We start from the raw sequence: 14465 nt of genomic DNA on the forward strand, positions 1-14465 counted from the left end.
ACGCTGAGCAGCAGCGCCATCGTGTGGTTAATGCTGGGAAATGCTCACTAAATTAAATGTAATGCAGGAAGCCTAGTGATACAAGGAGCAGCAGCGCGCCATCGTGTGGTCACCGCAGGGAACTTTTTACTTTCAAATTATTCCGATATTGTATATTTTAATGAATAATATAGCAATACTGCAGGGAATTTATAGACCTAATTTTATATGATGCAGACAGCACAAAAGATGTGCAGTAGCAACAGCGGCCTCGTGTGGTCACTGTGGCAACTGTCTTGGTAGGCCATCTGAGTACCCGGAAGAAAAATGACTGGAACACACAAACAGGAAGTGACGTTTATGACTTCTGGGTGAAGCGAGGCAATCATTCAGGTATTTACAGTCAGAATCTTTCCTGTCCGTTTATTAGGTGTCAGTGTGTGACGCATGATGCGCGTAGTATAAACATATTCAGCTTCTTTGTATGTGAGATTTTTACTAAAATGCTGATCAGGATGATGAACGCAATCTGTACTATGGCCACCAGGTGGCGATATGACATAACATTATTATATTATTACCATTTACATGTTCCAGAATCAAACCTCACACTTTTTGGAGATATAAAACAGATATTTGATCTTTTTTCAGAGCCCCTGTGACACCCCCCTCTCCTATGTAACCGTGGTAACACCAGTGTAGCCATAAGGGTATGTTCACACGACCTATTTTCAGACGTAATTCACAGGTGTAATTTTTTTTCCGAGTTTTTAGACGCGGAAACCGCTCCAAAAAACTCATCAAAAACAGTTCGAAAGTGCCTCCCATTGATTTCAATGGGAGGCGGAGGCGTCTTTTTTTCCGCCAGCGGTAAAACCGCCTCGCGGGAAAAAGAAGCGACATGCCCTATTTTCGGCCGTTTACGCCTCTGACCTCCCATTGACTTCAATGGGAGGCAGAGAAAGCATATTTTGCAGCGTTTTATGCCCGCGGCGTGCAGGGAGAGGAAAATCTGCCTCAAACTTCCAAACGGAATTTAGAAGCAGAAATTCCGCCTGCAAAAAACTCTTACGCCTGAAAAACCGTCTCCATTACGCCTACAAACATCTGCCCGTTGCTTGCAATGGGTTTTACGATGTTCTGTTCAGACAAGGTGTAATTTTACGCGTCGCTGTCAAAATACGGCGTGTAAAATGACAGCTCGTCAAAAGAAGTGCAGGTCACTTCTTGGGACGTTTTTGGAGCCGCTTTTCATTGACTCTATTGAAAACAGCTCCAAAAACGGCCACAAAAACGCCGCAAAAACACAGCGAAAAATACGTGTGGCTCAAAAAACGTCTGAAAATCAGGAGCTGTTTCCCCTTGAAAACCGCTCCTGATTTTCAGACGTTCTTGAAGCCGCTCGCGATTTTCGCTGCGTTTTTCGCTGCGTTTTTGGAGCTTTTTTCGCTAGAGTCAATGAAAAACGGCTCCAAAAACGTCCCAAGAAGTGACCTGCACTTCTTTTTCACGGCCTATTTTTACCACGTAAAAAAACGTGTAAAATGACACCTCGTGGGAACAGAACATCGTATAACCCATTGCAGGCAATGGGCAGATGTTTGCCGACGTATTGGAGCCGTCTTTTCAGCCGTAATTTGAGGCATAAAACCCCTCCATTACGTCTGAAAATAGGTCGTGTGCACATACCCTTACGGTGACGGTCACAGTGCCCACATGACAGCAACAGTCAAGGGCCCCCATACCAAGGACAACCACCTTTCTACCAGAACAGTGACAGCCAAGGTGCTCCCATAACATTGACTGTTGCTGTTATATGGGCACTGTGACTGTTACTGTTATGGGAGCACTATGGCTGTCACTGTTCTGGGGGAGAGTTGGTTGTCCCTGTTATGGAGGACTTTGACTGTTGCTGTTATGTGGGCACTGTAACTGTCAAAGTCCTCCATAACAGGGACAACCGACTCTCCCCCAGGAAAGTGACAGCCATAGTGCTCCCATAACAGTGACAGTCACAGTGCCCACATAACAGCAACAGTCAAAGTCCCCCATAACAGTTGATTAACAGCTGATGGCCACTGTTACATTGTTTGAATATATCAATTGCATCATCATCAGTTTTTTTGTCTCAAGTGATTACAACTGATGCAAAAACCGATTCAAAAATGTATCAGTTGCATCAGAATTTTTCACAATTTTTACTACAAAACCATCAGTTGTCGTTAGTTGTCATCCGTTTTTAACATCAGTTTTTACCACAATGGTCCACCAAAAAGGTTGTCTAGGGTCTGAAAATGCCACACCCCCTCTGTATATAATGCCACACCCCCCTGTAGATAACGCCACACAGCGCCCACTGTAGATTGTGCCACACAGCGCCCCCCTGTAGATAGCACCGGATACATATAGCGCTACCCCCCTTCTCCTGTAGATAGCGCCACTCAAGCTCCCTCTAGCATATATGGACAGTGGCGTCAGGGGTTACTCCCTAAACGGAATCCCCGGCCGCAGCATTACCAATGCTGTGGCCGGGGATTGCCTCAAGAAGGGCCCCCTGACGCCACTGTCCATATATGGACAGTGACGTCAGTGTCTACTCCTTGAGTGGAATCCCCTTGCCAACTCTGGCTAGGGATTCCGCTCCAGGAGGAGATCCCTGACGTCAATGTCCATATATGGACAGTGGCGTCAGGGGGTCCTTCTTGAAGGAAACAACCCGGCCACAGCATTGGTAATAAAGTTGACTTGTTTACAGAACGCTGAGTTGGCTCCATTTTTGGTCAGAGATCTTCAAGTGTAATACTGGAAGGTTCCCATGGCTAAAGAGAGTTCAGTGCTCCAGAATTAAAGGGGTTGTCCGGGCAGGGGGCGGTTTATCATACTGATGACCTTTCCACAGGATAGGTCATCGGTATATCATTGATGGGGGTCCGTTCCGGAAGCAGATGGCTCACAGTATAGCGGCCGTGAATGTGACTAGAGCTGCAGTTCTGCAGCACGGCCGCTATACAGTGTATGAAGCACTGCATGCCCAGCATAACATCCGGTGCCCGGAGGCAGCCCGAACAGCTGATCGGTGTGGGGTCCGGGTGTCATATTTCACCACTTATTACATTACCGGGTACATATCACAATGTAATGACCATTACTCACCGTCTGCTGGAAGTTGACATGGCCATAACCAAGAGACCATCTTTTGATCATGTTCCTGCAGACACGTATAGACAGCTCAGGCCCATCTGGACTAAACTTCTGATAGATAGAGGAAGGCCATAGGATATTGGCTGTTACTGTGCGGATCTCCACTGAAGAAGTAACGGAATATTCTCATCACACAAAGTCTGTCGTTGGGTTATGCCATCATTTTGCGATCGGTAGAAGTTTTACTGCCATATGAACCCTCGCTCTCGATCATTGCCCTCTTGCGGCTTTAACAGTCTCTACTCTTCTGGGAAGGCTTGCCACAAGATTTTGGAGTGTGACCTCACAGATGCTTTTTTTGGCTGAATGGGCACAAATTCCCACAGACAAGCACTGATATTGGATGAGTAGGTTTTGCTTGCAACCCGTGTTATAATTCATCCCAAAGGTGTTGGATGGTCCTTTGTGCAGGCCACTCGAGTCACTACACAACAAACTCATCAAACCATGTCTTTATGGACCTTGCTTACAGGGGCGCAGTCATGCGGGGACAGGAAAGGTCCTTCCCCAGTAGACACTATGTATTACTGTAGGTAACGTTCAGAGGCCCAGATTCACCCATCAGACTACCAGATAACAAGACGTCATCACTCTAGAGAACGACGTGCTTTACACCTCTCCAGCTGACTCCTGGCATTGTGCAGGGGGATCTAAGGAAATCCATTTCATGAAGCTCCTGACACACAGTTCTTGTTCTGCGCCACGTTTAAAGCCACTGAGCTCTTCAGTACGACCCATACTACTAGCAATGTTTCTCTGGAGAGTGCATGGCTGTGGGCTTGATTTATGCACCTGTTTGCAATGCGTGAAGCTGAAACAGCTCAATGCGTGAAGCTCAATAATTAGGGGGGGTGTTCACGTACTTTTATCCATATAGTATTGTCTCTCACCTCCCACATGCTGTATTTTCTCCTTACTGCCAAAAGACACGGAACTAGAAAATTAAAGAAGAGCTCCAGTGGAAGCACAACTTTCCATGTCTGCACCCCCACCTGACTGTATATATCACTCTACACTTCTTTTATGTATACTGTACTTACTTTTTGAACGCCTGCCTTGTCCGTGCTTTAAAAGAAGCCTCCGTCTTGATTCTTAGATTTCCCCAGCTTTCTCTTCCTCTCTGCTTTGCTATCAATCACATGACCAGCTAAAGACCATATAATTTCTTTATGCTGGGGGACACTGTGATTATTATTCTCTCTATATTCTTCTAAATAATCTGAGAAACCATCAGTATACAGACAGGGAGGCTGCACTATATTCTTCTACACCTGTGTGACAGGAACCTGTCTAAGTATCAGTGGCAGTTGATGATAGAAGTTTCTGTTTCCCCCCGTGTATAACTAGTGCGGTACAGGAACTGCTGAAGCCTGTGATGGGTGACACATAGATCTCCGGAGACCCAAGTAGAGAAAGTAGTCACCGAGCCGGATTCACACCGCTGCTAAGCAACCGTCCCGGTCTGATATATAGAGATAAATAACAGGGGAAAGACCGACACATGGAATACCAGAATGCAGCACATGGGAGAGGTTAGTTTTGGCCGGAGTGTCCCTTTAACATTTCATAATTATATCATCTAGTTATCATCTCTTTATTTGTAGATCTCATTCGGAACCATCTACACGTCATTGTTCTTTGTGATGGATAAGGGACACATAACGGAGAAGATACTGAACGTCACCCTGGAGATAATCTACCTTCTTACCGGGGAGGTAAAATAATCCGGGACTCATGTATATGTCCTTTCTCTTATCTTTCTATCCTACGGACAATATTATAGAAAAAGCAAAAGATCACGTCATCATAATTGATTTGTAAATATAAATGCTGTAACAAATCTTCTCTGGTGCATAGATATTTATTTTAATACAATGATAGCGCCCCCTAGCATTTTGACTGCCCCCCTAATGCTGCTTCCACCTTCCTAAACAGTCCGCGGTGGACACGCATTACAAAAGTTATGAATTTTGGAATGGTGGGAGGTAAAAACGAAAATTGAAAAAACCGAAAATAGGCTGTTCATTAAGGGGTTAATGACCTATCATTCACCTGTTCTATACCTGGACTGAGTTACCTGGTGGTGGTTACATTCAGTTATCCTTTGGATGCATTACTATGGACTGATCTGTGGGCTACAACATAAGGTGTCTTAGCCTGGGGACTGTGTTGCTCCCTCTGCAGGCGGGGTGTTGCGGTGGCACTGGTTGCCATGTGGTGCGCCACCTAATAGATTAGGGACCCACTTAAAAGAAGTTGCCATGAGGAGGCAGGTGGGCTTATACGATCAAAATGTTTACTAAGAACTTCCTGTTCATTTTGATTCTCTTGTATGTTCCATCTCGATATCCAGGATTGTCCAGTAGTGAAGAAGACTTCTGGTGACTCTCTATCCCCCAACAGATGTCCCCACATGTCTGGAGGATGGACCAGTACCATCACGGAGCCTTCACTGATACCTAAGAGAAATGAGAGCTACGTAATGGGAAGAGCAGAGTTCTCAGCAGCACAGAATCTGCACGCTCCTCTCCTGAAATACTCTGTGCTGCTGTGAACTCTACTCTTACCATTACGTGGTGACTTGCCAATCATGTGAAGGTGTTATTGAGGACAGGAGTGGAGGAGAGGTAACAGACTGAGAGCTATGTAATGGTAAGAACAGAGTTCTCAGCAGCACAGAATCTGCACGCTCCTCTCCTGAAATACTGTGTGCTGCCTTAAACTCTGTGGACAGGTCAGGATCCTGTTTCTTTCAAATGTTGCACTGTAGCGCAGCCTCATATAGTGGATCGAGCGGGTTCCCCAGCATAATTTAAAAGAAACACGATCCTGACCTGTCCACAGAGTTTAAGGCAGCACAGAGTATTTCAGGAGATGAGCACGGCCGGCCACGGGCAGCCGGTCGTTTTTCAGAGCCGTGCTCCCATTATAAAGTATAGGAGCACGGCCCGTAAAATAAAAAAATGGAACATGTTCTATCTTTTTAACGGCACGGGCACCTTCCAGTGAGAAAACGGGAAGGTACCCGTGGCTAACAGAAGTCTATGGGCCCGCTATTTCGGGTCGTAATTACGACCCGTAATAACGGGTGTTTTTACGGTCGTGTGCATGAGGCCCCCGTAATGACGGGTGAATACGTGTGTGCACCCGTCATTACGGCAGCGTTGCTAGGCGACGTCAGTAAATAGTCACTGTCCAGGGTGCTGAAAGAGTTAACTGATCGGCAGTAACTGTTTCAGCGCCCTGGACAGTGACTACCGATCACAATATAGAGTAACCTGTCAAAAAAAAAAAGACGTTCATACTTACCGAGAACTTTCTGCTTCCTCCAGTCCGGTCTCCTGGCCGTTGCCTTAGTGACGCGTCCCTCTCGACATCCGGCCCGACATTCCTGGGTGACGTTACAGCCCATGTGACCGTTGCAGCCAATCACAGGCTGCAGAGGCCTCTGCAGCCAATCACAGGCTGCGGCGTCAGGAAAGAAGGTCGGACTGGAGGAAGAAGAGGGACTCGTCACCAAGACAACGACCGGGTACGTATGAAATGTTTTTTATTTTATTTTTAATCAGCAGCCTCTTTTCTCTATCAGTGATTGATAGAGACAAGTGGCTGCCGATTTGTATAATATTTTTGACCGGGTTCGGTCAAAACGGGTTCGGCCGAACCCGGTGAAGTTCGGATTCGCTGTCCCGGTTCGCTCATCTCTACCTGTCAATATTGTTTCTGACAGAGGGGTACAATTTGTTTCATTGTTTTGGAGAGCTTTCTGTAAGAAGTTGGAGATTGATCTGTCCTTCTCCTCGGCCTTCCATCCTGAAACTAATGGCCAAACTGAGAGGACTAATCAGTCTCTAGAACAATATTTAAGGTGTTTTATCTCTGACTGTCAATATGATTGGGTTTCCTTCATTCCCCTCGCCGAATTTTCCCTTAATAACCGGGTCAGTAACTCGTCAGGGAACTCCCCCATTTTCTGTAATTTTGGGTTTAATCCACGGTTCTCCTCCCTTTTACCTGGTAGTTCCAACAATCCCGAGGTAGAGGTCGTTCATCGGGAACTGTGCACAGTCTGGGCCCAGGTTCAGAAGAACCTAGAGGCGTCCCAGAGCGTACAAAAGACTCAGGCAGATAGAAGACGTTCTGCTAACCCTTTGTTTGTGGTCGGGGATCTGGTGTGGCTGGCTTCAAAAAATGTGCGCCTTAAAGTTCCGTCCCAAAAATTTTCTCCCCGGTATATAGGGCCGTACAAGGTCATTGAGGTCCTTAACCCTGTCTCCTTCCGGCTGGAGTTACCCCCGTCTTTTCAAATACACAACGTGTTTTATGCCTCCCTCCTGAAACGCTGCTCCCCGTCCTTGGTTACCTCGAGGAAACCTCCGGTCCCTGTTCTCACCCCTGAAGGGGTAGAATTCGAGGTGGCCAAGATTGTGGATAGCAGGATGGTCCAAGGCTCCCTCCAGTACCTGGTCTATTGGAGAGGATACAGGCCTGAGGAGAGGACTTGGGTACCCGCCCGGGATGTTCACGCTGAGGTATTGCTCAGGAGGCTCCATCTTCGGTTCCCCAATAAGCCAGGTCCACCTAGGAAGGGTCCAGTGGCCCCTCATAAAAGGGGGGGTACTGTAAAGGATGTGCCAGACACAGCTTCTGTGTCGACGCCCGTGGTTAATCAGTCTGCACCTGCTCCTAGGTCTGATAGAGTGACTCGATCTGCTACCACTCAGGCTGGTAGGCTGAGGAGTGGGAGAACCTATCACAGCCTGGCCAGACAGTTCTAGCTCCCGCCCTCGGTCTATGTATGCCTTCATTTCCTGCTTGTCTTTGCCTGTGATTCTCTCTGGTTTCCTGGCTCTACTGTTCCTGCTATAACTATTCACCTCTGCTTCATATGACCCTGGCTTGACTGACCATTCTCCTGCTCTGCGTTTGGTACCTCGTACACTCCTGGTTTGACTCGTCTCGTTCACTACTCTTGTTGCTCACGGTGTTGCCATGGGCAACTGCCCCATTTCCCTTAGCTTCAGTGTACCCTTGTCTGTTTGTCTGTCGTGCACATATTGAGCGTAGGGACCGTCGCCCAGTTGTACGCCGTCGCCTAGGACGGACCGTGCAAGTAGTCAGGGACTGAGTGGCGGGTAGATTAGGGCTCACCTGTCTTCTCCCTACCCCGACATTACAATAGGATTGTATAGAAAAAAACCTACTTTGTTATTAGTACCATTTTGGGTACTTTTTGATCACTTTTTATTACATTTTTTTAAGGATTTAAGGTACCCAAAAACCAGCAATTCTGGTGTTTTTTTTTTCTCGTTCTTTTTTAAATATGGCATTTACCCTGCAGGTTAAATAACGTTATTTTAGATCAGACTTATACGGACAAGTCCATCAATTATGTTGATTTTATTTTTTTTATATCACTTTAGAGGATGAGGGTCTTTTTTTTTTTTGGTGTATTACTAAAAACTTTAAGGGTATGTTCCCACACACCGGATACGCTGCAGATTTTCTGAAACAGAAAATCTGCAGCAGAATCTCAATAAAAACGCTGGTCAATGTGTGACAGAAATCCCCACCAAATAACGTGTTTCTTCGGCTCATTTTGCTGCGGTAATGCTGTGTTTTACCTGCGGATTTCGTTTTAAACATTGGTTATAGCAAAGTATATGTGCACCTGCGTGTTTCCGCAAACGCTGTAAAAACCGCAACAACATAAATCTGTTGCAGAATTTCTGCTCCCTATTGAAGTCTATGGGCCAAACACGCAGGATCTCTGCACAACACGCAGCATGAGAAACGCACCGCAGAACACTTTCGCGTGACTTTTCTGCGGTTTTGTTTTCCGCAGCGCGGGCATGAGATTCTCTTATTCACTTTGCTGCTACTGTAAATGCTGTGGAATATCCGCACAGAGTTCAGTTGTGGAAATTCCGCAGCATTTACGCTACGCGAGAACCCGGCCTTACTCCCTTTTTTTTTTGTAAACATTGTTTCCATCCCCCTAAGGACTTCCGTATTGCTGTGTATTGTGCTATTTACAGCCTCCTATTAAAGGGCTTAATAGGAGCACAAAGATGGCAGACCTGGGGTCCTTTTTATTAGGCCCCCAGACTGCCATGACAACCATCAACACCACGTAAGTGAGCCCGCTCCATGCTCCTCTCCTCGCGCCATAAGGTACAGTTACGTCCTGGTGCTACAAGAGGCTTAAAGCACCGGCCTCACCTACAGCAACTTCTGTATAATATACGAGCCCGTACACCAAATGCTCGGCTTTCCGAGAAAAGCCGATCAGAAACTAAGCGGCTGAGCGCTCACCTGAGCACTTCTCCTGCTTCGTTTTAGCGATCTGTGGGGGTCTCCGTGCTCGGACACCCAGTCATCCAAACTTCAGACATCTCACTATGACAAGCCAGAAGTTTTTTTGAAAGTTCAATTACCATTTTACCTGCAGAAATTTGCCTTTTTTTAAAAATAAAAATAAAAAACCCTGTGTTTTTGACCACCTAGCCCGTGTTTATTTTTTTACAGTTTATATAATCAAATGATATTGTGATCATTGTTACCAAAGTTTCCACACACCGTGACATTCCCAACCAGCTCTGCATTGTTAGACATTACCAGATTTTAACTGAGCATCACATTTTGTTTGGTTCTCCACAATTTGCCACAAACATGTTATTCCCTTTGCAGTTGGAGCAGAACGGTTCCTATTCTCCCATTATCACTGCAGTACCAGCCTGGGCAGCCCACTCTATCTGTTTCTATATCTGACCATCCGTCTCCTGAGTGACGTGGGGGGGGGGGGGTCTAGATTACACCCAAAAATAATAATGTCTGTGTTCCTTTGTAATTCCACCCACAAGGTTTCCACCTCCTGACAATCTTCCTCCAGTATTGCTTCTTTTACACTTCCCTTCGTATGACGTTTAACATGCAGACATTCTCCCCCACCTTTCCTATTTGTCCTGTCTTTCCGAACGAGTGTAAAACACTGAAGATTGACAGCCCAATTGTGTGAAGGGCCCGGCTATGTTTCTGCGAAGCCACCTATATCGATATGTTCCTCCAGTACCAAGGCCTCAAGCGCCCCCAGATTTGCTTCCTAGACTTCTGCCATTTGTGAACATACACTATAGGTTGCCGTCCAATTTTTCATGTTCAGTTTCAGGAATGTGATTGACATTTTTAGGCACATGTGTCTTCAATGTTGGTTTGTAACGCACGGATCTCATTATCCTGTGACCTAATACTTCACCCACCAATATAGTCTGACGCCTCTTGATGGCTGAATCCCCTAGAACCACTTCTTATCTTGCCCTAACTTCATTACCATCCCCCCGGCTACCAGCTGGGCTGTCCTCCTGGCTGTCGGGGAGAGCAGTATCCAGTATACAGTAGCTGCTCAGCAGTGCGACTCCATTACTGTCTACAGTAAACCAACACCCCAAGTAGCTGCCGAGAAGTTAAGGTCTGTTCTCATCTGCGTCTATGGCAGTTTCCGTCAGATTTGACGGGAAAAACAATGCTGTATGTTGCACCACGCTCTGGCCAGATTCACCACATTGTAAGATAATGTCCTGGCTTTCAGTGGCGTGTGTGCGGCTTGTGTTCTATGTGTGCAGTCCTGGCCAAAAGTTTTGAAACAAATTTTGGTTTTCACAGTTTGCTTCTTCAGTTTTCATAGTGCTATTTGCATTAACTCTAGATTGATATGAAGAGTGATCAGATGAATTGCAATTAATAGTATAGTCATTCCTTGCCATGAAAATTATCTTAATCACAAAAAAAACATTTCCACCTCATTTCAGCCCTGCCATAAAATGACCTCCTACCATCATTTCACGTTCGCTCAGGAGAAAGTGTTAATGAGGACAAGGCAGCTGATAGAATTATAAGAGTGGACTGGTTGCTTTAAAATGGAAAGGTGCTTGAAATCAGTCTTCTTCTGTTAGCCATGGTTACCTCCATGGAAACGCGTACAGTCATCATTGCTTTGCATCAAAAGGGCTTTACAGGTAAGGACATTGCCCCTAAATCAACCATTTATCGGATCAAGAAGAACTTCAAGGAGAGAGGTTCGATTGCTGTGAAGAAGGCTTAAGGGCACTCAAGAAAGTCCAGCAAGTGCCAGGACCGTCTCCTAAAGAGGATTCAGCTATGGGATCAGTTTTAACAGCAGTGCAGAGCTTGCTCAGGAATGGCGGCAGGCAGGCGTCAGTGCATCTGCACGCACAGGCAGGTGAAGGATTTTGGAGATTGGCCTGGTGTCAAGAAGGGCAGCAAAGAAGCCACTTATATGGGAAGTTGTCCGTGGTCAATAGAAGTGAATAGGTCTGTAATTGCGGACCGTAATTACTGTCCGCAAGTACGGATGATTTTTACGGTTGTGTGCATGGGGCCTAAACGATCGATAAACACTAAAGCAGCAAACTTTGGGAAAACCAAAATTTGTGTCAGTCTCGAAACTGTGTCATTTATAGTGACCCGGCTCCAACAAGTGTTACAGGAAGTTGGTGTAGAAGTTTTCCATTAATGAACTACTCGGCTTCTCTAGATGTTACTGACACCATTTTCTTGGATAATATTTGTGAAATATCTTTAGTAAGAATAGGAAATATAAACGACTGTACAGTGTGTGAAGAAGAACAATTAATAAGTGATGGGGGAGGGGAACTATAGGCACTTTATATGAGCTTTACTGCTTGGAGTTGTGCCTAAAATTATTATCTTGCCTCCTGTTTTTTGGCTTTCTTTCCATGTCGAAATAATAAAAATGTTCTTGTTTGATAATCGCTGCGTCAAAATTGTCTTTAAAAAGAAAAATAATATCACATCTTTGTAATTTATTGGTCTCATTTATTTTTCTACTTGATTTATATTGACTCCTGCACCCTATAAAGAAGCAGTTAAGTGCTGAGTTCAGGAACACTACAGTGCCAGCCCATGCACCTGGGTTTGAAGCTTGCTGCGTGCCGCTGGTGTTGTAGATGGCATTCTCCTTACTTATACAAGTTTTCTGGGGATAGAACCTGCATGTTCCTGACTCTTCTGTTAGCAGAGAACTTTACCAGTGCGCTACCTCTACTGTCGAGAGCCAGCTGCAAATTATTCCAAAGATGACATGTTCTTATTCCTGCTGGAAGTAATGTTTACATTTGGTCTTATGAGGACAATAAGAAAGTCCAAATATCAACCTGAGCTGGTGGCATGGTGCATGATCAGTGTCTAGCCAGTGAGTGTCTTCTGTGTGGTCTCTGGTTCAAATCCTGATGTGTGGTCTTGTCCAAAAGATACCTTGCTGGGTGGTGTTTATAGTGGTGTGGAGGCAGCACAGTGAGTATGTTGCTGCATAAGAAAGTCACTTACATGAATAATGTTACTTATACAGCTGTATTTATATAGAAGATTATAACAATATACAAATCACTCAAACAGGTATTATAATCCATCACTCCATGGGTGGCACTTTGCCCAAGGAGGCCAATGTGGGGATTAGAACCCACGTTGACACAAGCGATCCCTGCACTTAACTCAGATCACGCAAGCTGCGCTGCAGCTTCTCAACAACACGTTTATTCACTTCTTAAAAAACAGGGGTAATCGGACTTTCAACATTAGAAACTTTAGATCACATAGGGTGCATGATAGCATGGTGGCTTTGGGATTAAGTGCCTAGACCAGTTATGGAGTTAGCCCATGTGCCTGGGTTCATATCTTGTTGCATGCAGCTTGTGTGGTAGGTGGCATTCTCCTTACTTATACACGCTTGCTGCCTGTGCTTAACGGTGACAATGTTTTTCCAACAATTTTGTCAAGCAGCTTACGCTCAACAGGCAAAGAATTTCTCCTTTAAAAGAATCCCTCGCCTTGTGAACCTAAACTGGTGAAAAGCTGGAGACACAAGAAGGAGATCCTGGGGATAGAACCCATATGTGCCTGATTCTTCTAATTTATCAGCAGAGAACTTTACCCGCATGCTACATCTGCTATCAGGAGCTGTCTGCAAATTCTTCCAAAGATGACATGTTCTTATTCCTGCTCGAAGTAAAAAATTTACATTTGGTTTTATGGGAGACAATGAAAAAGCCCAGAGATCAACCTGAGCTAGTGGTGGTATGGTGTTTAAGCAGTGTCTAAGCAGAGATTGTCTTCTGTGCAGGCCCTGGTTCAATTTCTGATGTGTGGCCTAATCCAAAAAATATAATTTGCTGAGTGGTGTTTATAGTGGTGTGGAGGCAGTGCAATAAATATGTTGCTGCATAAGAAAGTTACTTATATGACGAAAGTTACTTGTGCAGCTGTTTCTTTTTCTAGAGAGCTGTATTCATATAGTAGATTATTGCAGATTTCAGCAATATACTCATCACTCAAACAGGCATCATAATCCATAGGTGACACTTTGGGGAAGGGGGAAGGTGACCAGGAGAACAACATGGGGATTAGAACCCACGTTGTATAGAAGTGATCCCTGCACTTAACTCTGACTTTATGTAGCTGCAGTGCAGCTGGTGTGGTCTATTTATCACCTCTTTAAAAATAGGGGTAATCGGATTTTCAACAAAAGAACCATTAGATCACATTGGGGTACAACAGCACAGCAGCTTTAAGTGCTTTCAAGACTGGAGACACAAGGAGTAGAACCAGGGTATAGAACTTGTATGTTCCTAACTTATCAGCAGAGAACTTTACCTGTGCGCTACCTCTGCTGCCAAGAGACAGCTCCAAAGATGACATGACATGTTCTTATTCCTGCTGGAAGTGACAATTACATTTGGTTTTAAGGGGACAAAAAGAAAGCACAGAGATCACCCTGAGCTGGTGGTCTTGTGCGTAAGCAGTTTCTAAACAGCAAATGTCTTCTATGCAGACCCTGGTTCAAATCCTGATGTGTGGTCTTGTCCAAAAAAAGGTAAGTTGCTTAGTGGTGTGGGGGCAGTGCAACAAGTTTTTTTGTAGGATAAGAAAGTTACTTATACAGCTGTCTTCTTTTTTCTAGACAGCTGTATTTATAGAGTAGATTATTGCAGATTTCAGCAATATACTCATCACTCAAACAGGTATCATAATTCATCACTCCACATGTGGTACTTTGGGAAAGCGGGGAGCTGCCCAATGTCACCAGGAGACAACGTGGGGATTAGAACCCATGCTGTACAGAAGTGATCCCTGCACTCAACTCAGATCACCGCAGCTGCACCGCAACACATGTATCACCCCTTTAAAAAATGGGTAATCATACAAGAAAAACTCTACATCTCATTAGTGCTTTTATGGCTGAGGACACA

General features: G+C 45.1%; 1 long non-coding RNA gene across 1 annotated transcript; it reads left to right on the forward strand.

Moving 5' to 3' along the window:
- The first annotated feature begins 312 nt into the window (after positions 1-312).
- On the forward strand, positions 313-5098 carry LOC142709446 (uncharacterized). Its single transcript, XR_012869007.1, has 3 exons — positions 313-372; positions 4528-4712; positions 4785-5098. It is a non-coding gene; the product is annotated as an uncharacterized LOC142709446 (long non-coding RNA).
- Positions 5099-14465: the final 9367 nt, after the last annotated feature.

This window comes from Rhinoderma darwinii, unplaced genomic scaffold (genome assembly GCF_050947455.1).
Source record: "Rhinoderma darwinii isolate aRhiDar2 unplaced genomic scaffold, aRhiDar2.hap1 Scaffold_4097, whole genome shotgun sequence".
NCBI lineage: Eukaryota > Metazoa > Chordata > Amphibia > Anura > Rhinodermatidae > Rhinoderma > Rhinoderma darwinii.